General features: G+C 41.4%; 1 protein-coding gene across 1 annotated transcript in view; it reads right to left on the bottom strand.

Annotated features, from left to right (window-relative positions):
• The window catches only part of znf536 (zinc finger protein 536), a 190,848-nt gene that overhangs the window by 122,027 nt on the left and 40,992 nt on the right, over positions 1–27,829 (bottom strand). Inside the window, exon 3 of the mRNA XM_053426121.1 lies at positions 26,209–26,343. The gene's annotated coding sequence lies outside the window, so the exon portion shown is untranslated. The remainder of the gene's footprint in view (positions 1–26,208; positions 26,344–27,829) is intronic.

Genomic DNA, 27,829 nt, shown 5'->3' with positions numbered 1-27,829 from the left:
AAAAAAAGGGGAAAAAGAGATCTCATGAGGCTGTCGCAATGAAATATTTGTCAATAACAGTTTCTGTTGAAGCACATTGCACAAGTATGTACTAAAAGCACAGCACACTTTGGGTGGCTCTGGTAAGACTCTTGATTGTTTAGACAAATGGCATTTCATCGCATCCAGATGTCTTTAAGCTGTGCTCAACCACCAGCGCTGCTTTCCAAAGCACAGGCTGAATGTATACAAACATATCCTCATAACTGCATTCCTCATCTGGGCCTGCAAGCGTCACTGCGCTCGTCACTGAGCTTGGATGACAGCCCGCGGTGAGGAGAGTTAACATTCTGATATTTCGGGTTTTGAGGTAATCTTCACAGGGGCAGAGTATTTCAGTACAACAGGGGATTGATTAGATTGGCTGAGTCTGAGGTAAAACACATCATCCTGCCAAATCAAGTATGGAAAAAATTAGACTTTCTGAAGGGGTTCAAATCTGAGCAGATTTCAAAGCGACACCAGTTATCATGAATTAAAAATGCAGGATAAGGAGAGGCCTAAGAGTGGAAGGGATTGTGGATCAATCCTGGCCCGGACAGGCGTTATAACATAACACTGGTACAAAGGGTCCAGAATAAAGACACCCACAGGGTTGAGAGAGGGAGAGAAGAGAGAAGGAGAAGGAACAAATTGTCTGATGTTCTAAGTGGATAACAACAGCTCCTGCTATGCAGCAGCAGAGGCGCAGAATAATTTAAACCGGCTACCCGGCGACCCCACCCCTCCTTCCCCTCTCTCACCCCGTGGCCACCACTCCATTCTTATGTTAACACGGCTAAAGAGGAGTGGGCCACCCAGCAGCAAAGAGCAGAAACTTAAGTCCATCCTTCAGGAAAAATAATCCATCTCCCTGCCTCTCTTTGCGATGTAACTTTACTCACTTAAACACACACACATACCGCTGAAACAGATACAGGGGGGAGAGCACCAGCACATTTACTGTGCCTTTAAAGCATATTACTTTTCAGACAAGAGCTTGAAGAATAATAAACCCGGTGCTTAACTGGGCTATTTTCCCTTTCAGTTAATGCCACGCAAAGGCAAGGCGGGGGCGAGAAAAATTCATAAGTCTTTAAATGCAGAGTAAACACTGCTTTCTTTGTTGATCGTAGAGCTCTGTTTTGTGTGTGCGTGTGTGTGTGTGTGTGTGTGTTTTTGTGTGGATCTTGCCCCTTTCCCCTCTTTCTTTCCTTTTTCGTCTGTCAGTGTAGGAACCAGAAGAGCTGCTGTTGTGTTTGGTCTCCAAACAGCTCATGTGAGGTACACACCTCGGTGACATTTTATAGGTTCAAATCCCAGAGAATGGGAGAGAGTCATATTTTACACCAGTGGTTTATTTTAACGGGCGCTTGTAATTAACGCAGCATGTCCTTTATCTCCCAGCCATCTATGCCAAGGCCTTCATTTAAACAACTTTATTGTGAAATGTTTGCGTTCTCAGCATTCGGCCAGGGCCCACACACAGAATATTATTTCATACTTCAAGGGAAGGGTGGGGGAGTGCGTAGGGGGGAGAGGGGGGGGGGGGGGGGGGGGCTTTGGAAGAGTTTATGCTTTGAGCGGTTATTGTTTTTGATTACAGCAAGACTCCTTTTAAAATGGATCAAGCCTCGGTAACCTTACATACACACATATGCACACAAACACAAGAGTCTCACACATCCACTGACTCACGCTGAAGTTGTGAGAGGCTGGAGGAGAACCTGTTTACAGAAGGTCTGTGCGAACCTGAAGCCTTTTCCCGGGCCAAATGTACAATCTCAGCATGATTTACGAGAGTACGATCACACTATTTATGTCCAAATGAGAGCACTTGTTTAATGCCGCTGCTTGGGGGCTTCTTTTTGGAGTGTGGTGTGTTTGTGTTCTTGCAGAGTTTAATGGAATTTGATGGGGAGATTGCGTGTTTACACGTTGTCAAAATTACCCAGAGTTAACACAGCACTCAACCTACACAGGTGTTTCTCGCAGGCTAACAATGGAACTTAGAAGATCAAACTGTGCAATGTGAGTGTCCAATCAAATGCCACATGTTCAGTGTGCTGTTGCTTTTTATAATTTTGTAGAGCAGACCTCCTGTGCTGAACATATGACCACAGTCCACTTTGAATTCAGAATAAATAAAGTGTTCTTATAAAGAACCAGATTCTATAAGTGAATGGTTGAACTGGTGTAAGCTGTCAGCACATTAGTAGCTACATTTCTACACATTCCTGCCCTTCTGATTGGCCTTGTTCTTCCTCTGTATGTGACAGCAACTGCAGAGTTTGAGGCTTGGCAAAAGACAGATTATATTGAAATCAGACAACAAAGCACATCGTTTATCTTATCTTTGGGGTGAGATATACACAAAGTATAAATACGTCTTAAAACCACCTCAAACTACATTATGGGTTATTAAAATGAGAGTGCAACCAATGTAATTCTATGTAATAATCAAAACAGTCCCGGTCAGCAGTTCTCTGACCTTCATAAAACACTCTCAGCAGATATACCGTTATTATCTTATTATTATAATAATTATGATAAATAATAATACATCACCCATGCTTATAATGTAATATCTACAATTCCTTATGGTACCAGTGCATTATCATTTCAGATGGATCAAAGATTCCCTTGCTAAATTAGGTATATTCTGCTTTGAGCACACAGAGAAGATTGACAGCTAAAACATGCACAAGAGGGAGAAACTCATGAAAAAGATTGTGAGCAAGGGAACCTGCAATGCTGCAGCCTCCTGAGCAACCAAAAACACATCAACACATGGATTTCAATGGAGGGTTAGTTAGAGGGACTGTGTGACTGATGCCTTGGGCACTGCCATCTACAAAGACTTCACACACCACGACCTACAATAAAAGAGGAACGCACAACGTAGACTAGAGGATTGAAGACAAAACAACTTGCAGTTGATACTTTAACACACTGTACAGCAACTTCATCCTTCTGAAATCTGACTACGACTTTCCTTTTTAATCCATATCCAAGTAGAAAAGGACCCAATGATCACTGAGTTACAGTAGATAGGTGGGCCACACTTCACCGGTTCTACATCAATGGGCAAGAAATAAACTGATTGGACAAAAGAGTCAACTTTCTTTGCCCACAGAATAAGTCAGTGTAGTGTTACGTCCACCAAATGAACAACATCTAAACCTAATTTATTTCTCTGTTCCCTGGTGCTTCAGTAGATGGACCAGCAGACCAACTGATAAATTCAAGAAGGAAGAACAATCCAATCTCCCAAAAATTATTTTTAAACCCCACCTCCTACAAGTATTAATATAATTAGGGCTATACACCACTAAGGTTTGTTTCATTCTTTATCAAGCAAAAGATTATTGATCTGCCAAAGTTTACACTGAGGTTTGGCTTTTTTTCAGGTTGACAGTAATGTTCACGTACTATAGTAAACAACCCAAATTATACCTCCAAGCTAATGCATGATAACTACTCTAATGACAAAGGTAACTTTTTTTTCTTTTTTTTCTTTCTTACCCGAAGGCCAAATCTTGGAATCTCAGAGCCTGACTTTTAGTTACCTCCCGCTCACTCGCCCAAGTGTCAGCTCTGCAACCGCTTTTATTGATTCAGACATCTTCATCAAGACAACAGGACGACTCGACAAAGTAGAATGATTTTATCTTGAAGAGAACCATGAAAGGCAGGAGTGCTCACTCTACCTCTCATCATCAAACTATGACCTTTCAAATAGTCTGTCAACTTTCAATAACAGATCCCTAACCAGTTTCTCACTGGACTGCCTTAAAATAAATTGTGTTGAGAGGAAACAAGACCTTACACTGCTTTTTCAAAAAGCTACACTGTATGACATGCTTGGTGAAATCATCATGATGGGAAACACATGAAGAAGCATTCTTATTTTCTCTGTGGATCCAATTGAGAAAGGTGGTGTCTACAACAAAGCACAGCATTTTCATTCTGAAAGGAAGCCTTGGTGGTTGACCCATGTCCATCTCTACACTGTGTGTCAGTGCTGCTGATTACATCTGCTCCCTGCGATGTATAACCTTACTTAAACTCGAGCCTCTCACCACACAGGGCAAATATGTGAGCAGGTGGAATATTTATGTTTAACTTAAACAGTTGTTTGTTATTAGTGGAGCTGCTAGGGATGCATGTTTTGGGGGTTGAGGTCAAGAGGCAGAGCCAAGAAAGAGTTTTACAGACTAAATATAAGTTTAAGACTTTGTGTTACAGGGAATAAAGTTAACTAGCCTTATTCCTTTAATTATAATGATTTATATTTAAACTTTTTTTCAGGTAATGTTTGCAAAATGGCTAACCAGCACAATGAAAAATCTGCGGCTTTTTAACAAGAGTGTGCATTGTGAAATATATATCTTTCTTTTCGGGTCAACATTGCTTATTTTTCTTTCCTTCTTGCATTATATTCATCAGGGTTCCTCTCAACTTCTCTTCCTCTGCATCCTCCTCCACCGTCTCTCAGTCTCCTCCTCCCCTCTCCTGAATGTTGTGGTGTGAGAGGCTATAAGGGGATAAAGTGAAGCACAGACACTTCTTTAGCCCAGCGGAGGCCAAACAGATCGAAGATGGAGAGCGCCTAGCTGATGGGTAAGCTGTACACCATGAACTCAGATGGTCTCCCTCCTTTCTTATCACCTTTCCTTTTCCTTCACATCATTGCCCCTCTTTCTTTTAAATGTAATCATGTGCTCCCTTTCTCAAAGAAACTGATATGTTGTGCTGGAATTTTCATCACTTTAACATTTAAAACAAGCAACTGTCAGACAGACACACTATGGACTCCAGGATTTTTCTAACTGTTCTAAAAAAAACTCAAGGTAGAAGCATTGCTCCCAAATTAATGTATTTTTAAATTGTAATTGGTTTACTGATTATTAAAGTCATAATATATACGTAACCCAAAAATACTGTCACACACACAAACACAAGTGCCCTCCAGTCCAACAAGTAGGGGTAGTGGCAATTCACCAGAGTTGTATTGGTCCTACCTGGTTATGCCAAATCCTCAACTGTGTCATTCAAACCTTTTCAATTTTTAATCACCAACTCCAAAATCAGAACAAGTCCCTGTACTGCCAAGTACACAAACACACACACACACACACACACACACACACAAAACGGCATTGTGTTTACAGGAAAGAATGCAAAACACACAAATACACACAGCTGTACAGCTACTCTTACTACCCACAATACTTCAAACACCCCTATTCCTCCATCTCTACACACACATAAATGTTGATATATACACACATACGTGCATGCACAGCACACACATACACACACAGACCTCCCTCCATCACAAGATATAAAAGCAAAGATGTAAGCAACGTAGCATATTTCTGCAGATGATTCAAACCAGGGACATAATATTAAGATCTACATGGACACTGAGACTGTGTTTCTGTGATTGTCTGTGTGTAAGAAAGGGAGGCATATGAAACCATGTGTTATCACCTGGCCCCGTCCTGTGCCCAGCTCCAGTCTGTAGCCAGCTTTGACCTTGGGCTCTGCCATATTCATTACATCATTAAGTTACCTCTTCATTAACTTTTCATTGTTTATGGAGAAGGCATCGGGAATGAGAAGAGATGGGGGTGAGGTAATGGTGGGGGCTCTATCAAAAAAAGTCCTTATCCATGGCTGGGCATCTGGGCCCTGTTCTGCCTGCCTGAGCGTCCCTCCCCTGCAGTGCGAGGGGGGGTGTAAACTGGAGATTAGACAAGAGGTTTTGTGGAAGGTTGCTGATTTGATTCTCCAAACTGAAACACTGGGAAAAGTGGGTGGGGGAATTAAGGGAAGAACTCTCTGTCTCAACGAAAACTGCCCTAGTGCCCTTGAACATGATACTGGACCACCAGCTAGAGGTTGCAGGTCCACTTACTATTCGTAACCAAGAACCAACCTTGTATGCAAGTCAAGCAGGGCCCACATTACATTATAATCAGGTTTGGTAGGGCCCCGTTTGACTAATGCAGGCTTTGCATCTGTGTATGTCTAATATCCAAATGGATCCAAACTCTCATCCCTGATCACATGGTTCTTCATAATCATTGATTGATGAAAATAAGATGAATGTGTAAACTGTGATTTTGTTTTGTAGGGCAGGCACTGCTGACTTAGTTCTCCAAACAGCATTTGGTATGTTGTTGTGTTGTTATATAAAAGTATGTTGTAGTTGATGCCTGGAAAACATACAGTATGTTAACATTTAATTGTGGACAACCAAATGTCATAGGAATTATGAATGTTGTTTGTCAGGAGCATAGGGGAAAAGATGTATTATAGTTATTAAAGGGTTGCAAAATCCATGGCTGGAGTAGGTGGGGTAGATAGGTCAACAAAGACACTGGAGCCCGCTGTCAATCAACATTTGTTTCTTTTGATATTGGCTGTAGTTGTTAAGTATCCTCAAATAAGTAATTAGTCTTAAATTGCTACTCAGGCTCATATTATCATGATTATATCCCTTCATAAACTGTTTTCCAATTTGTGTTTCGTTAGTGATCATAAAATTCAATAAATATATTCGAAGCAACTTTTTTTTTTTTTTTTTTTAAGAAACTTGGTGTTCCTGCAGCTTTCCATCACAGATGCTTATCAAATAGAAGTGTATCATGCGTCTGTTGGGGTCGATCACATTTTAAATTGGGCATAATTACAAATAACTGACTTGGTCTGACTATCTCCCATTTCTTTTGGATAAGATGTGTTTTTCGTGTCTTCTTTGGGACCCCCCCCCCATCTGCTCAAGTATTGTAATGTGTAACTCCCAGTGAGAGCGGGAGTAACTATGTGGAGCAGGACTGTTACGTTTGATTCAAACATTTGAATATGAAATTTATAAGAGAACAAGCGTGGCAGCTTTAGTTCTAGCACTTGTGAAAATAAGCACTTAAAATCAAAAATACCCACAGTTTTATGATCTGATACCACGAAACATCATCTATCTGAGATGTGTTTGTGAACATATTTGCGTGTACTGGACTCGTAGCCACCAAACGCTGCTGAGCTTCCGCACCACTCTGGCTTTCTGTCATTAGCGATGCATCGCCGCGACCGCAGGCACAGATTGTGTGTTTTTTTTTTTTTTATAAATCCTTGCCAGCCACCATCTACCATTGCGGGCCAATTATAAATGGCAAATCACTATAGAGCATGGCTCATTCACTCTCCCCCCTCTCGCTCTTTTTAACGGCGATGCCTGGCCAGGTTCCACTGCTTCTCTTGAATAACATGTGTAGATGGCCCTTTGTGTTACAAGCTGCTGGACACTTGTTAGTTCACACTTTGTCTTTGGCCGGGAAAGAGACTGATAGACATTTATACTTTTTTACCTTAAGCTTTTTTCACACTAGACACTAGAATGTGCGATTCTAAATGTGTAATCCTTGTAATGTAAAATTAAAGCTCACACTTCCCGGCTGAACTATTGAACAATAAAACATTAAAGATGATTAATCAGTCTGGAAAAAACATGAGGGGAGAAAAAATGTAACTCTCTTGAGAGACTTTAAACATGCTGCAGAAGCGTTTGTGCCGATATCAAAAATGAATTTTACCGTTTACCTTCAATGAATTCATAGGAAAAGGGGTCTTCTCTATATTTTTGTGGATTGAGATTCAAATAAGGGCAACATCGCTGCCAATCTGCCAAAAGTTGTACATATGGGTGTAGAACTATTATATTCTCTGGTACCTTTCTAAGTAACTCTTGTTTCTAACAACAGGGAGCATTTGTTTTAGTTTGTTATGAGCTGGGAAACCATTAGCACAATTTAGTTTTTGCTCACATAGAGCAAGCTACAACCTCAACCTCTGTGACTATATGAAAAAAAGGGATACGTGGTTGTAAATGGAGATACAGAACCTCCTGTTTAACAGGAATAATAGAACAATTTCTACCCAGTGCCTCAATCTGTCAAAGAGAATGCTGTGATCAAGTGTGTCAGCGGCAGCACTATGGTCTTCAAGCACAAGGACTGAGTACATCGTGTCTTCGGGAGCCATTAAAGGTCATTAGTCACTGAGATGGACGATCTCAGTGCCATGAAGCTTGTAGTTGTCGATAACCTGTACTTGTTTCTGCTGGTAAAAGCAATGGCATGGATTTGTTTTTTTCTTTTTGTTTTAAATAAGAAGTAGCTTAAGTCATGCACCTCAAGGTGCCAAGGCATCTCTTCATATAACCGGACGTTCACAAAAAGGTGTCTCCCAACAGCAGGCAGAGCATCAGAGAGAACTTACGTTGTGAGTTGTGAGATGAGATGGATTTTTTTCTGTCTGACAGGTAACATCCAACCTGTTTTCTTCTCTGTCTCACAGCATTACTGTCAAGCGGATCTATAATTGCAGAATTTGACTTCCCTTGGTCGTGTTAGCCTCATGGTTGTATTCACAGGAGGACCATTTCTAAACCTGTTTCATTTCAAGGGTCAAGTGTTGCAATATAGTTTAGGCTATGAGGTTGGCATGTGTAGACAGATGAGCCCTCTCTACTATCCAATATTATAATTGACTAATATAAAGGAAACACTGCATATTTAATATTGTCTCAGTCAAATGCTGAAGCTACAATATTTCTGAACATAAACTTTTCAGAGAAAGAGTTTTCAAATTTCATTACTGTGTGATTATGCATGTGAGTCTTTTGTGTATTGTGCTGTGGTTTTCTTGTTTAGTGTGACGCACAGCATTCACCTCAACTTTACAAGTGCGAGCAGCATTCAAAACATTTCAAAACAGATGTGGGTGGTTGCTACAACTGGAAATATGAGTTGGTGTATAAAATGCAGAGGTGACAACTTGGATCAATAGCGTTAGCACTAGTGCTGACTGTACAGCGTGTCGTCATTAGACCACACACAGACTTAGCACGCACCAGCAGCAATGAGTGCAGCCTTCGCGATCTGACGGAGAGCACCACTCGGGAAGTGAGGCGCTGCGTGTGTGTGAGTGCTTGTGAGTTTGTGTGCTGTGCACGTGTGTGAGAGAGAGAAAGACCTCAGAGCCCTAGGGATAGTGTGTCACATAAGCTCCATCACAAGGCTGCTTTATTGGGCCTGGCATGGGTCAGACCCCTACTGTCATCTTCAAATATGCCCGCCACCTGCTCACACATACACACACAAACACGCACACACATCCATATGTGTACACACTCACCACATGCACACATACACACTGATGCATACACAAACCAGCACACATGGCTCGCATAGAATTCATCTGGTGTTTTCTTGTAATTGCAACAAAAACACAAAATCTGGACGTGTCACGTTCATTTCCCAGGACCCCAGAGTGGAGGGCTAATTTCAAACAGCCTCCCCCTCTCACTCTGCAGACCTCTGTCCTTTTTTCTCTCTTGTCGTCTTTTTTTTCTCATCTTCTCATCTCAGAGGCAAAAGAAAGGCAGTCTTTTATACACCGGCCAGTTTTGCAGACGTTATTTGCTTAAGAGAGGCAAAACTGACTGAAATTCTTTATTTGTCTACCCAGAGAGTGTCTGTGCCACTCAGCCTTCAGATTCCACATGTCTAAGATATACGCCCAGGCCTACGTTCCAGGGACTCAGCTGCCAATAATATAAATTAGCAATGCAATAAGGTTTGCAATGCCGCCACAATCAGTCCCGAATGCATAAGCAAATCAGTCACTTTCTCCCCGCATTTACAATACCAGTGTAGTTTTTTTCTTAATCATTTCAATACAATACAACTTAGTAAATATAATACACCACACATGCTTTTACATTTGTATACTATACATAGTGTGTGTGTGCGTCTGTTTAGTTTATGAGCACATTATTTAGTTTTTGTCATGATCTATTCAAGTTTGTTTTTTAGCATTTGTTGAATGTGAATGCACTTATTTGCTTATTTGAACTTTTAAAATAATCCGGGCGCATGTGTAAAAGTGAGTGGTTATTTAAGCGTATACAGGGTCTGCGTCACCCCGGTCTTTTCTGTCTTCTCCCTCACGAGCATAAGTGTGATTGTGTGCATGTGTGTGTGTGTGAGTGTGAATCAGTATGTGCCTGTTCTCTTGTGTGCTTGACTGTGTGTGTGTGTGTGTGTGTGTGTGTGTGTGTGTGTGTGTGTACGCGCGCATGTTCCCTGATGGAGATAAGTCTGAGTGGTTAGGAGGGAACAGATGTCAGCTGGTGTCGGCTGCCAGGAAGACTGAACAAAGCCAATCATGTTGCCTTCCTGTCCAAAACGCATGGCAGAGGGAGACCTGCATCTAACAACAATTTGTGGCATTAACTCTGAGCATGCCACCCTGGCTGCTGACACACACACACACACACAAACACACACACACACACACACACAAACACACACCCGTTTATCAATATATGCATTACCATCATCTTGTTTGGAATATATCTTGTAAACAACTGGTGGAGATATGAAATATTGCAGGGGGAGCTAACAAAATGGCGTCTGTAATATGATCTACCCCTGTTGCTACAGTAGCTTAATCATTCATAAGCCTGTACAATGGCAGGACGGGCTGGTTTTACTGAGTTGCTACTGGGTTCCTATTTCGCTTTATTAAAAAAAAATTAAGTGTTTCGTCATTATTTAAATCAGATGCTGTGAATTATGTTTTTTACAGCAGTAAAAACATTTAACTGACTCAGTGCTTCCAATAATAAATCCCAGAGTTACATTAACATGGTATCTATCTTATTGAGCATTATTTGTTACCAATGCATTTGATTCGCACCTTGAGTTCAGCTGCAGTTCCATTGTCCTGTTTCCTTTTGTTGACAGGCCTGGATGACGATAAAGTTCATTTTCAGTTCGCGCAGTTTTCCATCTTCCTCCTCTCCACTTAATTTCCTTTGATCTTACTTAGAATCTCTGCTTATTCATTCCCCTCAAACGCCACAATTCTGTATTAGCAGTAAGTTCCTACATGCACTGAGATAAGAAATTAATTTGGGATAGAAACACACAGATCTTATATCTTTTTTGAGAGGAGACTGATTCATGTAGAAAAACAAATTCACTGTGTACCATAAACAATAGGGAGTACTGAAAGAAGCAACTAACACACTCACGCAAGCACAAAGAAAGCTCTAAATAAAAATATCGGAATTATATTTCAAACTATGACATGTGTCATAAATGTCATCTACATTACAATTTTATAACACAAATGCAAAATGTTATATCTGCAAAGCTTTAATCATCATTTCTTTGTTCAAAATTATTTTGACACTGATAAAAACCAAAAGAGGCCTTTGTCTCGAGCCTGAGTTTAATCTCAATGAGAGTCTGAGCGTCTGTTTTGTTGAGGAGTACTGTTGTCCCAGTAGGGCAGGCAGGCAGTCACACATGGGCAGCAAACTCAAGGACTGAACTGTCTCAGCCAGCCCGGATGGGCAGAGGGCTAAATGGATAGCTCTGGGACTGAGATGTTCCACGTGGGCCAAAAGCACAGAGGTGACTGGCAAGACCAAAGCCGACTGAACCAAATCTAATGTCGACTGCGTCTGATTCACTCCTGCATGTTGTACTAGTCTTTGTCCACAAGAAGAAACTTTCCGATCAGTGAAGAGACAGAAGGAAAAAACTGAAAAGCAGGCACGAGCAGAGGTGACAAAGTAAGCATCCAAATATATATTAGTGTGTGTGTGAGAGAGAGAAAGAAAGTCCATGTTTGTGTGTGGTAGTCATCATGGCATCTTTGCCTTGACTGACAGATCCTTGGGGATTGTGTGTTACAAATCTTCTGACCTTTGACCTCCCCAATGAGTTGTAAAAACCACACTCCATTTCCCTTAAGACGTTAACAGCCTGCATAAGTGGTGTGTGTGTGTGTGTGTGTGTGTGTGTGTGTGTGTGTGTGTGTGTGTGTGTGTGTGTGTGTGTGTGTGTGTGTGTGTGTGTGTGTGTGTGTGTGCGTGTGTGTGTGTATTTGCTTCTGTCTATTTGTGCATGCTGTGTTTGTGTGTGTGCATGCTTGTGTGTGTGTGTGTGGTGTAACCCTGAGGTTAAAGAGCAATCTGCAGCCAATTAAGCGCTTCACTAGGAGGGCCCTGCCTCCATGAATGAGAGGAATGCTCTACAAGCTTATAGAGAGGGACTTGACTGAGAGCTTTGGAACCAGTATACAGTACGCACGTGCGTGTGTGTGTGTGTGTGTGTGTGTGTGTGTGTGGCTATATGTCATGGTAGAGATGATAACAGCGCAGGTTTGTGTGCTGGTAACAATTAAGTGTCAGGGAGCTAATGTAAGAGTTTAAAAGTTCACCACATGCAGAAGACTGGTTTTAACCTGAGTGGAGAGTTTGGAAGCTGAATCAACATGTATTAATAGGCCTTTTCCATTGCAGATTATTTGACTTGTCATTCACCCCATTTGAAGCCAACAATAAAATGCATTTTGGGTGATTTGTAATTCGATGGAGCTTGACCACATGAAAGTAAGGGTGCAACTGCACTTAAGACGCTATGAGGATGGGTTGTGATCTGATCGGCCAAATCACCTCTAGTGGTGGTCCGGGACACATTGTGACCACATCAAACACAAGTTAAAATGCAATTGTGTAGTAAACTCACATTCAACAATTATGCGGACTGAAATACATCATCACATCCATCTGTTCCAAACCAGCAAGGTAAGAGCAGCTAGGCAGTTAGCAACCAAGCTAGTCCTCTCGTCTGATTTTGATTGGTTTCAACTTGATTAACACAGGGTCAGAGAAAGTTCTTTCTCTATTTTTGTATGTAGCGTGAGGTTTATTGAACTAAGATATCACAATCAGATCGCTATGTGGACACTGGAGACACATATTAAAACCAGGTGTAAATTACATCATATTGAGATATAATCTGGATATGGATTCATATTTTAATGCAAGGTGTAAATAGAGTCCTATTGTCAGAGAAGAGGTGTTAATAACATTAATAATGTATTTAAGTGTACCAGCATTAATGGTGCCTATAGTGTCACACTATAGGCAGCATTCACAGTAAAAGGCTAAATGGAAACCAGCCATCATTCCTTTTATTACACTCGTGCTCTTTCTACCGTGTCAAAACATGTCATTGTGCCTATTGAATATCGTGCTACTCAAATCAAAATGTCCTTGAATGCATGTTTTTTTGTATTTTTGACACACCGATTTGGTAAAATATCTGATTAATCTGAACAGTTGTACTAATAAAGCTAGTGGCAATAAAGTAAATAAATGATAGGGCAGGGAGAAGGTGGGGGGCTGACAATCTGATTAAAAAACACCAAGCTGTGCAGTCACCCCTCAGATCAATAAAACTGACAGGAGAGGAAGGTAAATCAGCTAAAGTGAGATAAAAAAAAAGAAAAAGTTAAAGTTACTTCTACAGTATGTGAAAGTGATTTTTATCAGGAAAGACCCACGGCATGTTTAGATCTGGAAATGAAGGAGCTTCCATGAACTGCTGGTGATTTACTCTTCAGTGAGTGTGAGCGTGTCAGATGCATATAGAAAAGATAAATGTAGTCATTTATTATATGAAAATTACATTCAAAGAAAAAAAAAGTAGGAGCAGCAGAGTCAGGGGAGGAGGCATAAAAGCAAGAGGGCAAAGAGGGATAGAAGGAGGAGGGGAGGAAGGAGGGTAGGCCCGATGTCCATCTTGCTCTCCTTCTCCTGCCCCCCACCTGCACCTCCTCTCAGCTGCCCTTGCCATCCATCAGTGGGTGAGCAGAGAGGATCAGGGCCCAGAGTAATGAGCCGTAAGCCCCCTTACACGTGTTGACGCGCTGCTAAATAAGATCCATTTACCTAGGCTGCCGCCACCACGCCCCACTGCCGACTGGAGGAGAACGCACCCCCAACCCCCCCACGCAAACACACCTCTTGTCATACACACTCGTGCATACTCGTTGTTTTTTGTGTGTGAGTTTACCTCTGTTCCTCTGCAGCTAGTAGTGTCTATGTAGATCTGCATGTGTGCCTTTTAGTTAAAGAATATCGCCGTGTTTGTGTTTTACTGTGTAAGCATTAATAACAAATCCAAGATTGGGAGAGTGCTTGTGATTACGTACATGTGTGAGGTCGAGGTAAAATCTAGTGTCGTGGAGACCTGACTCTGTCTGAAAAGTGACAATATGGGGACAAAAATGTTGTCCGCACAATGGAAATACATGGCCTACATGGCCATATAGATGTTCATAATGTGAACCAACCCGCTGTAGTCAAAGTAACAATGGCATCAGTTTGCAAGTACGTATGTTACGTTGAAGTTTTTCATAAAAAAGCCGGGTATGAAAATGAGGTGTTTCAGTATCTTCAGGAACAGAGATATCTGTGTGAGAGAAGGACTCACTTTGCAACAAGCTGTGGCAGTCGCAACTTAATTTTTACAGTACACACTCAAGGATGTGTGTGTGTGTGTGTGTGCACGCCTGTGGGCAGGGAGGACGGCGTGGTGATCCAGTTACTCAAGACAGACAGAAGCGATTGTTCTCCAGTTACAGAGGTTTCTCTGAGACTTGAGGGCATCACTGTCAAGTGTTGAGGCCATCAGGGAAGTCTCGCGTTAGACGATTACACTTGATCTGGCTTGTATGTATGTGTGTGTGTGTGCGTGTGTCTATGTGTAACACAGGAGGGCGTCTACAATGTGACCTCCACCGTTGTAGCTGGGCAACATTAATGGTCAATATATTTGAAGGATTTCATAGTTTTTTGTGTTTTGGATTTTTAAGTTGTCCAAAATAGGTGATAAAGCTGCTTCTCACTTTCAACTGGGATCATAGCTCTAAGAGACGCAGATTCTGAAGTCTACAATGAAGTGGAAATTCTTAACCCGCTTCAGAGGAAACAATTTCTTCATCGTCTTATGTCCCTAGAAGCGTCACAGCAACCTGTCAAATGATTGGTGAAAGCAGTCCATCCACTATGTAGAACTGGTTACAATAGTAAATGGTGTGTGTCATACTCTGCCCCTATGTGAAAGCCACCCAGTGTATGGGAAAAAACACTGTGTATACAAAGCATTGTCACAAAACAAAGGAGGACAGTGGTAAGAGACACAGAAACAGAGGGGGATGGAGAGAACGATGTAAAATGAATGTGTAACTGAAAAAGGTAAAACAAAATTAAAAAGAAGTGAGACAAAGAAAGAAAGAGCCATAGGAAAAAAGAAAAAGGGGACAGATGAGTGAGCAAGGCTTTAGCAGCGCTGTTGGGTGAAAGAGAATGCCACTATTAATGAGATGTCTATTTTACCCACCAGCTCTCTGTCTCTCTCACTGCTACGCCTGTTTTCCTCTGGCCCCCATTATCAGTGCACTTGAACCCGGGGATAACAATGAGTTCACAGAGATTGAGAAGTGCCGAGGCCTTAATTGTATGTATTTAGTCACGCAAACAGAGGCAATGGCCTGAGAACGCCTAGTTAGCCAATGACATCATTTAGCCACACAGCCACTTTAACTCAATAGGGCTGCTGTGGCATACAGCTCTCCGTCACTTTACCCTGCCCCTGCCTACCATCGCTCTGCGTCTCAGTGTTTTCCCAGAGAAACATTCCCTGAATACTGTTACTCTTCCATCGCTCCTTTTTTGTTGTTTTTTCCTGTCATAAGTTCATGTACTGTTTTCACACCTTGTTTTTGTTTCATATTAACTCGATTCAACTAACTTATACACATGTTATCTACATTTAAATGCCAAAAACTCACTTGTGTCTCTCTTTGTCTTCCTGAAATACAGAATCTGAAATGTTCATGTATTAAATGTCATTGCTTGAGTTAATCAATTTAAACTGTTAAGTCAAACTAATTTAAAAATGTCAGACAGTAGCGAAAGTTGCCCATAACAGTTTCTCAGAGTCCAGGGTGATACTTTTAAATTACTTGTATTGCAAGGGCAACAGACTTAAACAAAAAAAAATAAGATATACAGTTATTTAAGGAGGATAAAATTGTTCTTTGTTTAGAATCTGGAACAGGCTAATTATTTTTCACTTGATGAACAATCAATATTTTGCTGATTAATGGAACTTTTGATTAATGTTCTGTTAATTTACTTAATATTTTTTCCAGCTGACCCTTTCAACAGTATTCAAGTCAAGACAGATTTTATGTATGATTTTGAATATTTCATTTTGAACCTTTTGACATTTCTGCAAGTACCATCAGTGTGTGTGTGTGTGTGTGTGTGTGTGTGTGTGTGTGTGTGCGTCTGTTTGTTTGCATGCATACTTTTGTCGATCAATGGTGGTTGCTGGCAGTCACAAAGATGATGATGGCACCGAGATGTTAGTGCGCCTCACTTGCTCGGCACAAAGAAGGGTATGTGTGCGTTTCTTTGTGTGTGTGTGTGTGTGTGTGTGTGTGTGTGTGTGTGTGTGTGTGTGTGTGTGTGTGTGTGTGTGTGTGTGTGCGTGTGGAAAGGAGGGGTCCTTCTCAAGCAGGGATGTCAGCACTTGAAAAATCAATCACCATCTGGGCTCATTTCATACAAAGGACAGAGGGAAAGGAGGATAATACACAAAACCCCACACATATGAACACACACTTCTTGCATCTTTCATTTCATGCAAAGACAACAGAGGGCAAAACTGCACAGCAGCTAGTTGCCCCTCTTGCCTCCTGCCTTTCTGTTCTAAGTGAACACTTCACTCCTCGCATGGATCCTGCTGCTATAAAAGCAGGTGCAATTTCCTTCTCTGTCCCACACCTCTGCCTGACAATTTTTGGGGGTTATGGTTAATGTAGTCAACAGCAAATGTACAAGTGAGGAGATAAGGGTAGAAAAACATCAGGGGTGTTTATAGAGGAAAGCGTTGGCCAAGCTGGAGCCTATCTAAACCTTTCGGCCAGTGCTATGGGAACACACTGCATCAGGGCTGGTGTGCAAGGTCACCCAAAGCAAACGGGGATAAGAGAAAAGAAAAGCAAAGATTCATCTGCTTGAGTTAGCACCTCAGGTCAATGGGTTTACCTCCTATTCACCACAGCGCGGTCCTCATTTACAGATGGTGCTTTTAACTCACTTTCAAACCTGGTTTCCAACTTCACATAAGGCAGTTTTATATGAGAAAAGTAAATGTTTTATGCAAGCAAGATTTTTTTTTAAGTAAACACAAAAAGCATCAGAAGTTGAAAGCTTGTGTCTGTATGTGTGTGTGTGTATATGTGTGTGACATGATTTTTGCTGCAGCGCAGCCTCCTTTCAGTTGCACAGCTGTGTGAGAAATACCAGTGGCAGAGTCTGCTGAGGCAGCGAAAGCATTTAATACTCGACAAACAGTTATCTAAGCCCATGTCCAATAGCTAGACACCACTGTAATGTGACCTACATACAAAGTGAATACGATTTTTTTTGTATTTCTATGGGGGTGTAGTGGGAGGCACAGGGTGGGGGTTAAGGAGAGGATGTGAACAGAACTCATTCAAATGTCAATAACAAAGTGGCAAGTATTTATTTTCGTTCCCCGATTGCCTCCATCTCTCGTCCCTCTTTTTCTCCTTTCAGAGCAAAAGAGAAAGTACAGTATAATGTAACAGAACATATTGTGCACTCCTCTGCTTTGAACTCTCTCTCCTCTGCTCATTTTACCCTCTGGAAAGAGGACTTTCTCTTTCTCTCTCTTTTTTGAGGAACTAATGAAATGACAAGTAGAGGAATACAAAGGTCAGTGCATGTGTCTCAGGGACGGTGCAGAGGGTGAAGCCTCCAAAACTCTGATTTCACAGCCAGAACAATGTCTGCTAACTTTACCATATACAATTTTCCTCATTATGAAAAGTTTTAAGGTGATATCAATTAATGATATATGAGGATAGGATCTAATTGATTGCATTATTTTTTCACTCTAACATCTTCTGAGGTTTGACCGTGGATATCTACTTCTCTATTTAACTTCTTTATCACCACACGGTTTGAGTTTCTTCCTATTTTCCGGGGCCAAGCATCGAGAAGGACACTGTTTCAGCTAGTTGCATGGCACAAAATTAAAAGCCCATTATGCATAATTTGAGGCAGAAATGGACAGATTGACTTCAGAACAATTTTGATAGGTTTGGTCCCAGCCTCAGCCTAAAAATTGATGAATGAATAAAAGCATGCGTGCGTGTACACAGACACACACACACACAGGCACACACACAGTCAATCTGCCTGGCCACATCAACAGAGCAGGTGTCCTTAGTAATGCACCATCGCGCACTTGGATCTCTGCATCTCAGAACAGAGGGAGGGGGGAAAGTTAGAGAAAGAAAAAAGGGCAGTTAGAGGAAAGACATGAGGGGAGAAAGTCTTGCTTGAGCTGCTGTATTCCACAGCAGTGGGGGTATGTTTATTTGTATGTTTGCTAGTGGCTGGAATTTGGAGGAATTAAGAAGAACTTTTGCCAATACTAACCCAAGCCACAGTATATGTATCTGTGTGCCTCAGACACGAAGCACCAGTGAAACTTACTTGAATGCACCTAATTTATTTGCTCGAGAATAGCAGACTCCTACACTCGTTATTTTGGTGAATGATCAAAAACATCACGATGATATATTTTCGGTATCCTTATGAGAAATGTTTACCAGAAAGACAAGCCACAAGCCCAACTGAGGAGAAACTAAGCAGAAAGAGATGTACTTAGTAAAGCCATGCCTTTGCCCCCTGCTGAGTCTCAGCTACATGGTACATAAATAACCATTATGAATCACGCTGTTTGGTCTCACTCTGCCGTCGCTCAAACAAGATCCAGCTTCCATTTAGCCGCCATGGTGATGAGCAGGCCTCCTGCATGGGGGCACCATTTTAAGGAAAGCAACAAAATAAAAAAAGTTATGTGTTTATCTAGTGCTTTAATTTGCTAAAATGTAGAAAATCCTATTAACTTTCTCCCGTTCAAAACATCACATTTTCAGCTTCTTGGTGTTTACATGTCAATCTATCTGTCTAATAGACTTGTATCCAGTCTGAAGCTACAGAGGGCAGAGGGTGAACCACCGACAAAGCAGCCACGCAGCCGAGATGAAAAGACAAACTGCAGCTCAAATAAGACCATTAGTTTGCTCAAAAGAAGAAGGCTTAGAGGTCTCCACATAAAGAATAAGTCTCTGACATAACACATCTTGTAGTGTTAAGGTTTGCCCAGGTCAAATGTAATAAAATGCAGTTAAAACAATCAATACCCCAATCAGGAATGCTGAATCATATCATTAGTAGTGCCATTGATGCATGTCTGTCTAAGGAGTTTGTTGCCTTTCCTTCTTGGCACCAGTTCAGAGGCAATGTCTTGGGTGGTTCAACTTGCATCAGCCTCTGTAGCCAAATAGATTACCCTACACAAACTTTATCCCATGCCAATCTATCCTTAGACTGGGCATTTTAAACCTTGTAGCAAAAATCTAGCCTCCATTCAGGGAATCTCCTTTGTAGAACTTAAATACATCCCAATGTGTCCATCAACAAAGGCCTCTACCCGTCCTCCTCACTCTCTGTGACACTTTAAGTTTAGGATTGTTCACTGGGCCTGTGGGTGGGTATTTCATTCTTTCCCATTCTTCCTTTATTTTGCTCCTTCTTTAGAGCATTAGAGCAACCAGCCATTGAACTACAACCGCTACTATAAAAATTCATCAGGATTAAAATGACCTCACACACAAAATTAAAGTTCCCCAATGTACACAATAAGGGCCTGTATCTTTTTTAAGACATTCTCAGCTTCCTTGGGAACAGGATTGTTTCTTGACAAAGTGGTCTCCACTCAACAATGAGCACCTTTCAGACACACATAGGGACTGCCTTTAGAGCTGCGGGGAGAGACGGATTTCACATATCAATCAAAAGACTGGGCTGGTGGTGGGCGGAGGGTGAGGGGAGTTGAGAGTGGTCCTTCAAAAATCATGAACAACTTTGAATGGAGTATATGCTTTTCTCTGTTACTGCTACTATTCATAATAACAGCAGACACAGGAGCAATGGAGGGGAGGGGAGTCCTCTTCACACTATTTTTTTGTGGACTTGCTTTCCCTTATATGGGAACTGAAGAATGGCTCCTCAAACTGGCCCTGATAAGGCTTTAGTGTACACCGAAATTGTACAACATGGCAAAAAAAGTTGCTTTGTGAATAGGCCAAGAGGCCACAGAGTACTCAGACTGTGTGTAAGCTTTAATGTTCGTGTTGTTGGGTGGATGGGTGGGTGGCGGGTCTTAGCTCATTCAATATCACCTGTGTGATGGCATCATGAACCCATTAATGTGTGTGCAGTGGGCCACAGCCACCAACTGCATCAGCCATGCACACCACTGCCGCTAATCATGCTGAAAATAAATAAGGTGTCAGAGTAGGTAATTCACGGCTGTATTAAAGTAGCACAGCCCAGATATAAGGTACATAAAACAAATTAAATATAGTATATTCTATTACAGAATATTTTTGGACAGCATTATTAATGAGCATGTTTCAAAGGTCTTCTTATTAGGTCACTGACTGCATGTTTCACCTTCTATGCTTTTTGAGCCTTGGGAATTCAGATCATCTGCGTCTCTTAGCTCAAACGAATACAGACGGAGCAGATGGGAGGAGGACCAGCTAAAAGACAGTTTAGTGTCCAATTACTTCAGAATTGTGAGACATGCGGGTTATATTCTCAAAAGAAAACAGAATTTGTACATGGTAAATGGACTTCACTTATGCAACCCTTTCCTAGTCTTATCCACTACTCATAGCACTTCAAACTATGTGCCATGAAACCATTCACACTCACAGCACAACAACAGGGGTTATTGGGGTTCAGCATTTTGCCCTAAGACACTTTGACATGCAGAGTGGAATCATGGCACAGAGCTTCCTACGTTTCTCCAAATAAAAAACCACTGTGAACATTGAAACAATAAGAGGGGAAAAATAAGACAAAACGGGTTAAAGCTCTGAAGTTGGTTTGACACAACAGAATTCAGATATTATACTGTAAAATGTACGATATGTCCAGTGGCGTTTTTTTTTACTGCTGATTAAAACAATATACGTGGGGAAAGTGAAAATTGGTTATAGTACATTTGTTCAACAAATTACATTAAATTCTCTTTGACCAGATGTCAGAGTACTAACATCTACATCCACATGAGAAGAGAGACCTAGGAGAATATCCCCACACTCATTCATTGCATCCTGCATTACATCATTTTCCCAAGCTTAGACCTCTGTCCGGCATTAAAGTAGACATCAGTGTAACCAGTGAAATAAAAGGAAACGAAAAGCATTAGTATTTGCTGCATGTATGTGTGGCACATGTGTGCTATTTTTAAATAGGGATGCTGTGAAAGTGTGGAATTGGGGACAAGGCAGCCTTGCACCGGGCCGTGACACAGACTTATGTTAAACCTAATTAGATCATGATAATAGCTTTAGGGCCCCAGTGATCAATGCTAGAGGTCTGTGGAGATGAACTTTCCTTAAGTTTCATGCTGCACGCTGGTTGTACTAAAAAATGTTATACACACACCCACACACACACACACACACACACACACACTGAGAGTGGTTTAAAGGCACTGTTCTCTATGATCGCATTATTTTAAGTATGTGTCTACATATCCTCTGTCTGTTTTAATGGTTGCCTTTCTAGTGTTGGTAGTGAGTGAATACAATATGGTTAGAGTGATGCACAGTATATGGTCAGTGTTGGACTAAATCAAATTTCTTTAATAGCCTGCATCAGTGCTACATCCACCATCAGTTTGATGGATATGATTTAGAATTCCTTAATGTTCATAATTCATAAAGCCTATTTGGCAGTCTTATCCAAGCTTCCCCTGTATTGCAAAGCTGCCCAGTCTCTCCACATCAGAAAAAAGACACTTGCTGATTGTGAGCAGCTTTCCATCAACAATATTATGGTGGAGTCTAGTTTACAGCTTAGAGACTCCTCGGATCTCTCTAAAAAGGAGACAAAGAGGATTCCTTCTGCTACTATTACAATCTAATGTAATTAGTGTAATCTAATATTTCAACATGTGTGCATCTGCTAACATGCTAGTGAGCTAGCTTGTGATAAATGTGGGAGCATTGGGAATCCCTGCACATCCCAGTTGTGCCAGTACCATCCACTTCTCTGACCAAACCAGGAACGAGAAGCACTTTCAGTTAGCAATACAGTAAAACTTAAGATGTGGGTTGATAATAATAAAATCTTATAATTGAATTTGTGTTCTTTTAGTTCCCAAACTGTTCAGACTGGTATGCTTTTGCCTTTACTGTCTATAGAAGACACACAAAAAACGTTTAATACACAAAGGCATTGTAAACCTACAACTACACAATTTTGTCGATCTGATATCAAGAGTTTAAACCCTTTTAAAGTTGCATTTCTTTTTCCATTCAGATTCGCGATGAAAACATTAGATTTTAAGCTCAGTTTTTAAAGTGGTAAGGAGTGGAGACCTTAGGATTGTTTCTCTTCTTTTAGAAGCAGTACAGGAGCTTCATAAAGAGCAGACAGTTGTGTTGTTTTCAAGTTGTTTTTCTAATCTCCTGATGCTCTTTCCAGGATCCCCCCTTTCAGCCAGTGCACCCCTCCACATCAATGTAGAGGGCTGCATCCCCAATAGGTGCAGGTACTGCCCCATTGGAAAAATCCTCAGGCTAGATCACATCAAGGAACTTGTTTAGCCGGTTGCCATCATGACCCAGACATTGATAATTTCCTAGAAAATATAGAGAAGGTTGACCATGTTGGAAAGAATTGGGCTCTAAAATAAGGGTCTTTATAAACCCTAGTGCAACCTGCGTGTGTATATGGATGTAGGACTTGAAGGTTGGTTTTGTTGCCATTGTTAAGCCCTTGGTCTTCACCACTCAAGCCTCATCTCCCATAACACAATGGATTTCATTAACATGACTATTTGCCAGAGTTCAACATGATTCATAATCTATTAGTGCTTGTGTCTTTTCCATACCTGGCCAGTTCCAGTTTGACATGCTACCCTGCCTGCCTGCCCCGAAACTGCTATGTGGAAATGGCACAGAATTTAGTTGTGGTGGTTATGATGAGGAAGGAACTCATCATATTGGATGTGGACAACACAGATTGAAATGCTTAAACAAATACATTTAAAGAACTGTCACAGCTACAGATAGATCTGTCTATCGATCAAACAACTGTCCTGACAAAGATGTACTGGATGATATAATGACCCCCTGAAACCTTGCGAATAAAGCTTTAACATTCTCTAAAATGCAAACGCCCTGGAACATGAAGGCATCCCTCTGCTTTGTTTCGAATGGTGAGGTGTTAAACTTTCCACGGCGACATCTATCTCTCGCCACCACCTTGAGGGCATCTTTTAAGCAGAGAAATTTAGCCATTATGTGGCATTAACCTCATTAGAAAACACTCTTTAGCTGCTCCAAGATAAAATTGATTTACAGCTGCCATTTCCACCACTGCTCTCGATCAATGGTTAAACTATCCGTTTTATGGCCCTGTGCACACTCTCTGCTCTTTTCTCCAGTTTTCTTTAACTGCTCCTGCCCTCCCTTGTGCCAGGTATGTAATCTCAAATGCTCAAATATGCGACTCACTACATTTTTTTTGTAGAGTAGATGGACGCGGAAGGATCAGTGGCAAATTCCTTGAACCCATTAAGCACAAATTTGCTGTCTTAGTCTTTTCTAGATGTAAGAATTTCACAGCGGTCAGCTAAATTTGCGTGGGTGGTCTTAATTGAGGTTATATCTTGTATTTTTTTTCAACTTTCCACTCTTACTAAGGCTGCTGTGGTTATTCACAATTTAGGAATGTGATGAGCTTAAGCAGCTGCAGATGCATGGATGTGTTTAAAAAACAAAAATTTTTTCCATTGGGGGGCGGGGATATTGTGGACTGTAACAAAAGAATATGAGGTTAAACTGGTGTCAAGTAGTGACTGTCAGGATGGATAAGTTGGAAACGCTTTATGGGAATCTTAAAGTGTAACGTGATATTTCAAGTAGATGAAATAAGGATTTAATCATTAAACACAGACACCTCAATCCCCTCGAACTCTATTCAGCCATGGTCAGGTCTAGTTTTACTACCCCAGGTCTCAGGTCAGTGTTCAAAATCCAAGTGGAGTCGACTTGAGAATATGTGGTATCAGGTGTGTTATAAGGTGAGAGCGAGAACGAGAAGTGCGAACTTCTAAGTGGAGCTTTGCTCTGAAAACTGAAGCTGAGCTTATGTCAGAAAAATAAGTAGCCTATGAGATTTATTTATTTCAGGTTGGATCTCAAATATTAAACACACGAATACCTCTATAAATAGCAGGCTAGAAACATGTTGTCATAAAAAAAAGAAAATGGGAATTAAATGACTAACATATTATCCAACATCATGTCTGGGTCATATCTAATTTTGAGTTTGGATTTGGAGGCTGTGAGGCTCTGGGTGTGCAGTGGGCAGGGGCCACTTTGCCTGTTACCACATAAAGCTGATGGTTAAAACTATGTACAGCTAAGTCAAGCAGAAAATCCACAATCCATGTCTGTGTGGTCAAATGTCAGCATATGACCGCCCACCTCTGACAGCTCAGGTTTATGTGGATGTTTAAGCAAAACACGCAACGCTGTATTTCTTTGACAAATCAATACAACCACCATTTCAGCTCTTCTTCCTCCCCTCTCTCCCTCCTTTGTGCACCCGCTCCTTTCTTATCTCCCCCTGTCTGGGAGAATTGATCCGCACGGATGGAATGATATCAACCGACGGATAGAGTGATACACCCTGCTCCCTCCTTACACTCCTTTCAACCCACTTTTGACACATAAATAAAATATGTGGCCTTTTTGTTTCGATTCACCACGCCGTTAGTTCTGAGACAGGAATATGGTGCATGGGGCTCACATGGAGCCGCTGGTAGACAAGAGGGAGCTGAGAGTCGGCTGGTTGCCATCACTCACTGTTCACAGGCGCCCTCCAAAATCCCCTGAACTTTCCATCATAGGCATTTGTTAGAGTGACGCAGTCAGATTCTAAAGAATGGCATTAGAAAAAAATGTGAGCACTAAATTATTCAGATTTTTTTTTTTGCCATAATGCTTCACTTTACAACCACTCACAGCCGCACACACACAGACACATAGAGTATGTATAGTAAAGATATATATATCATCCTCCCACTCATATATGAATTATGACAGATTCATTTAGTGTCAGTGTCCAAATTTGGCAAAGGAAAGGATGAGGGAAGAGTTCACTAACTCTGTCATGTTACTGAGTTAATATGCCAAAGCAGCATCTCACTAAATCCACACTTTAATATCAACTGAAATAAATCACTACCATGGCTACATGTATTAGGCCCTACTATTAACAGATGAATGCAAGATGTCCATCCACACCTTGGCTAGATATTCCTGATATGACTGTAGATGCATTTCCACAGCTGGATAAGAAATAGCTGCCGGGTGAACTAACCTCACGTCCTCGGAGCATGTCAGAGCATCAGGCCCGGGGCGCGCAGGCCGGCAGGGTTTCCACTTCAGTCTTGTCAAACAGACAAACGCTACGTTTCTGAGGCCCACACTTCTCCTCACACCTTCCTGGGCTTCAGCTAAACTTTTTGCACTCCCCTCCCGTATCTTAAACCCTCAGACGTAGGTAAAGTCACACACTCTCATGCATACCTATATTGCATATGCTAGACCATACACAGCCTCTGGTCTGGGCACTGGAGACAAGTTTGACACAGGAGATAAGAGACAGCCAGCTTGGACTTTAAGATAGACAGAGTAACCCTACTACAAAGGATAACTGATGGGATTAAATAGGAATTATCTGTCGTTATGCCCATGCGTGCCCTGTACGTCTACATGTAGCAGACGTGTGTGTGTGTGTCTCTGCCCATGATTGTGTGCATCTGTGTGTGATTATGATGATCACCCTCATCACCATTGTGATCGTCATCATCACACCATACAGACAAAAGAAGGTGGATACTTGTAACCAAAGCTTATGAGACAGTTCTCCTCTTTGTCCCAACTCTCACTTTTTTCTCGACAATTTTTTCTTCCTCCCCCTTCATTTGAATTTGACCTAATCATGCAAGAGTGCCATCACAAATGAGTCCACTTTTATCATTTCCTTTGCTTTCCTCTCCACCCCGGGTCTCCTTCCCTCCAACCTCTATCCTTCCCCTTTCCCCTCCTTCACCTCCTCACCTCCTCTTTTGTGGAATCCCTGAGTCACCTCAGACTGTGGGTGGGTAGCTTCTTAGACAGCGTGACAGTGTGCTTAGCCCCGTTAAGCCAGCGACAGCTTCAGCTCCGCTTCTGGTCGACACTGATCAGGGAGCCCTGCGAGACGTTAACAGAGAGACAGAAAAAAAAGAAGATAAGGAAAATCGCTGAGTTCACCGCCACCACTATTCCCCTTCCTTCCCTCCCCCCATCCCTGCTTCCCCGCACCCCCCTCGTCTGGAAGGGGTTTCCCCCCTGGTAAAAGGAGGGGAAGGTAAATTGACTGATGTACTGCTGACTGCTCTGCAATAACCTCTGATTACCTCCAGCTCACTGCTCATTCTCCCTCTGCCCCCTGTTCACACAGCAACTTTTCTTCATTCTGCTTTTCAAACCTTTTAACATTTCATCAACTTGTGTGTGTATTTCACATATTTTTTTATATTTTGCCCATATTCCAATAATAATAGGCTCCTATGACATGTGAAAACCAAACCTCCAAACATCTAAATAATGATACATAATTATTTAGAATAAAGAAGATGAGGGTTAGTCCCTCACATATTTCTGTATGTGTCTCTCTGTGTCAGTAGTTTCTACTCAAGGCAAACATCTTAAATAACAGGCCATAGTTTGTCCAAATGAACTGCCATGTTTATTTTCATATTTATGTTTTTTTTTGTGAATTTTTTATTTAGTGTAGGTAAATTAGAAGAAAAAACAAAAGGTGTTCTAAAGTTAATATTTGCCAAAAAGGTTGCTCTTGATTTGTGCATTGTGTACATCATTATTTTTCCAACATGAAAACAACGATAACCGACTTGAAAAAAGGAATATTTTTTCAGAAGACCCTATACAGTGATCTTCCCCCTTCACTCCCACTAAGTCGTTCTAAACATCTGAACTCCCCTGCACATTAAGGCATTAGAGAAAAAAATCTGCTCCTGCATAGATGTGCAGCTATATATTTCATGCAGTAGATATCCAGGTCATTAAACAACATTTTGACACCTCTGTTATTTACTACCCCAAGCGGTTTCCCACCTCGTTTAATCAGACTTTGCTAAAAGCCGCTGACTCAGAGAGAAACCTTATTTTTCTCCCTCTCTGTTTATGTTTATCTCCTTAGCTCCATTCTTCCTTCTGCCCTTCTCCCCTTCACTTTGCTTACTTGCTCATATTTTCCAAAATGTCTGTTTCAAGTGTCTTGGGTTTCGAGGGGCTGAGCCACAGAATAATCACAAAAGAACAAACAAAGTGTAGTAAAACTGAGCCATGTTATCAAAAGGCAGAGAAGGTCTCCGCCATGTGCTGCAGCAACCAATGCTGAGTGTACCTTGCATTATCGCAGCCGCCAGATGATGAACAATAAATATTGTGATTCTGACGTGTCTTACCAAAGCAAGTATCACAACTGTGCATCTATCAGAGGGTGATATTTAAAACAGCCAAAGTGGTGTGCGCCATTTTTTGCCTTAGAAGTGGTTTACCTTCGATTTTCTCTGCTGGGAAAGGATCACTTGAGACATGAGGGGAAGGAAGATTGAAGGGAATAAGATGTGGCTCAATACAAGTTATATTTAATGGAAGGATGCTGGATGAA

This window comes from Pleuronectes platessa, chromosome 1 (genome assembly GCF_947347685.1).
Source record: "Pleuronectes platessa chromosome 1, fPlePla1.1, whole genome shotgun sequence".
Lineage (NCBI taxonomy): Eukaryota > Metazoa > Chordata > Actinopteri > Pleuronectiformes > Pleuronectidae > Pleuronectes > Pleuronectes platessa.
This window is presented reverse-complemented; position numbering and strand designations above follow the sequence as displayed.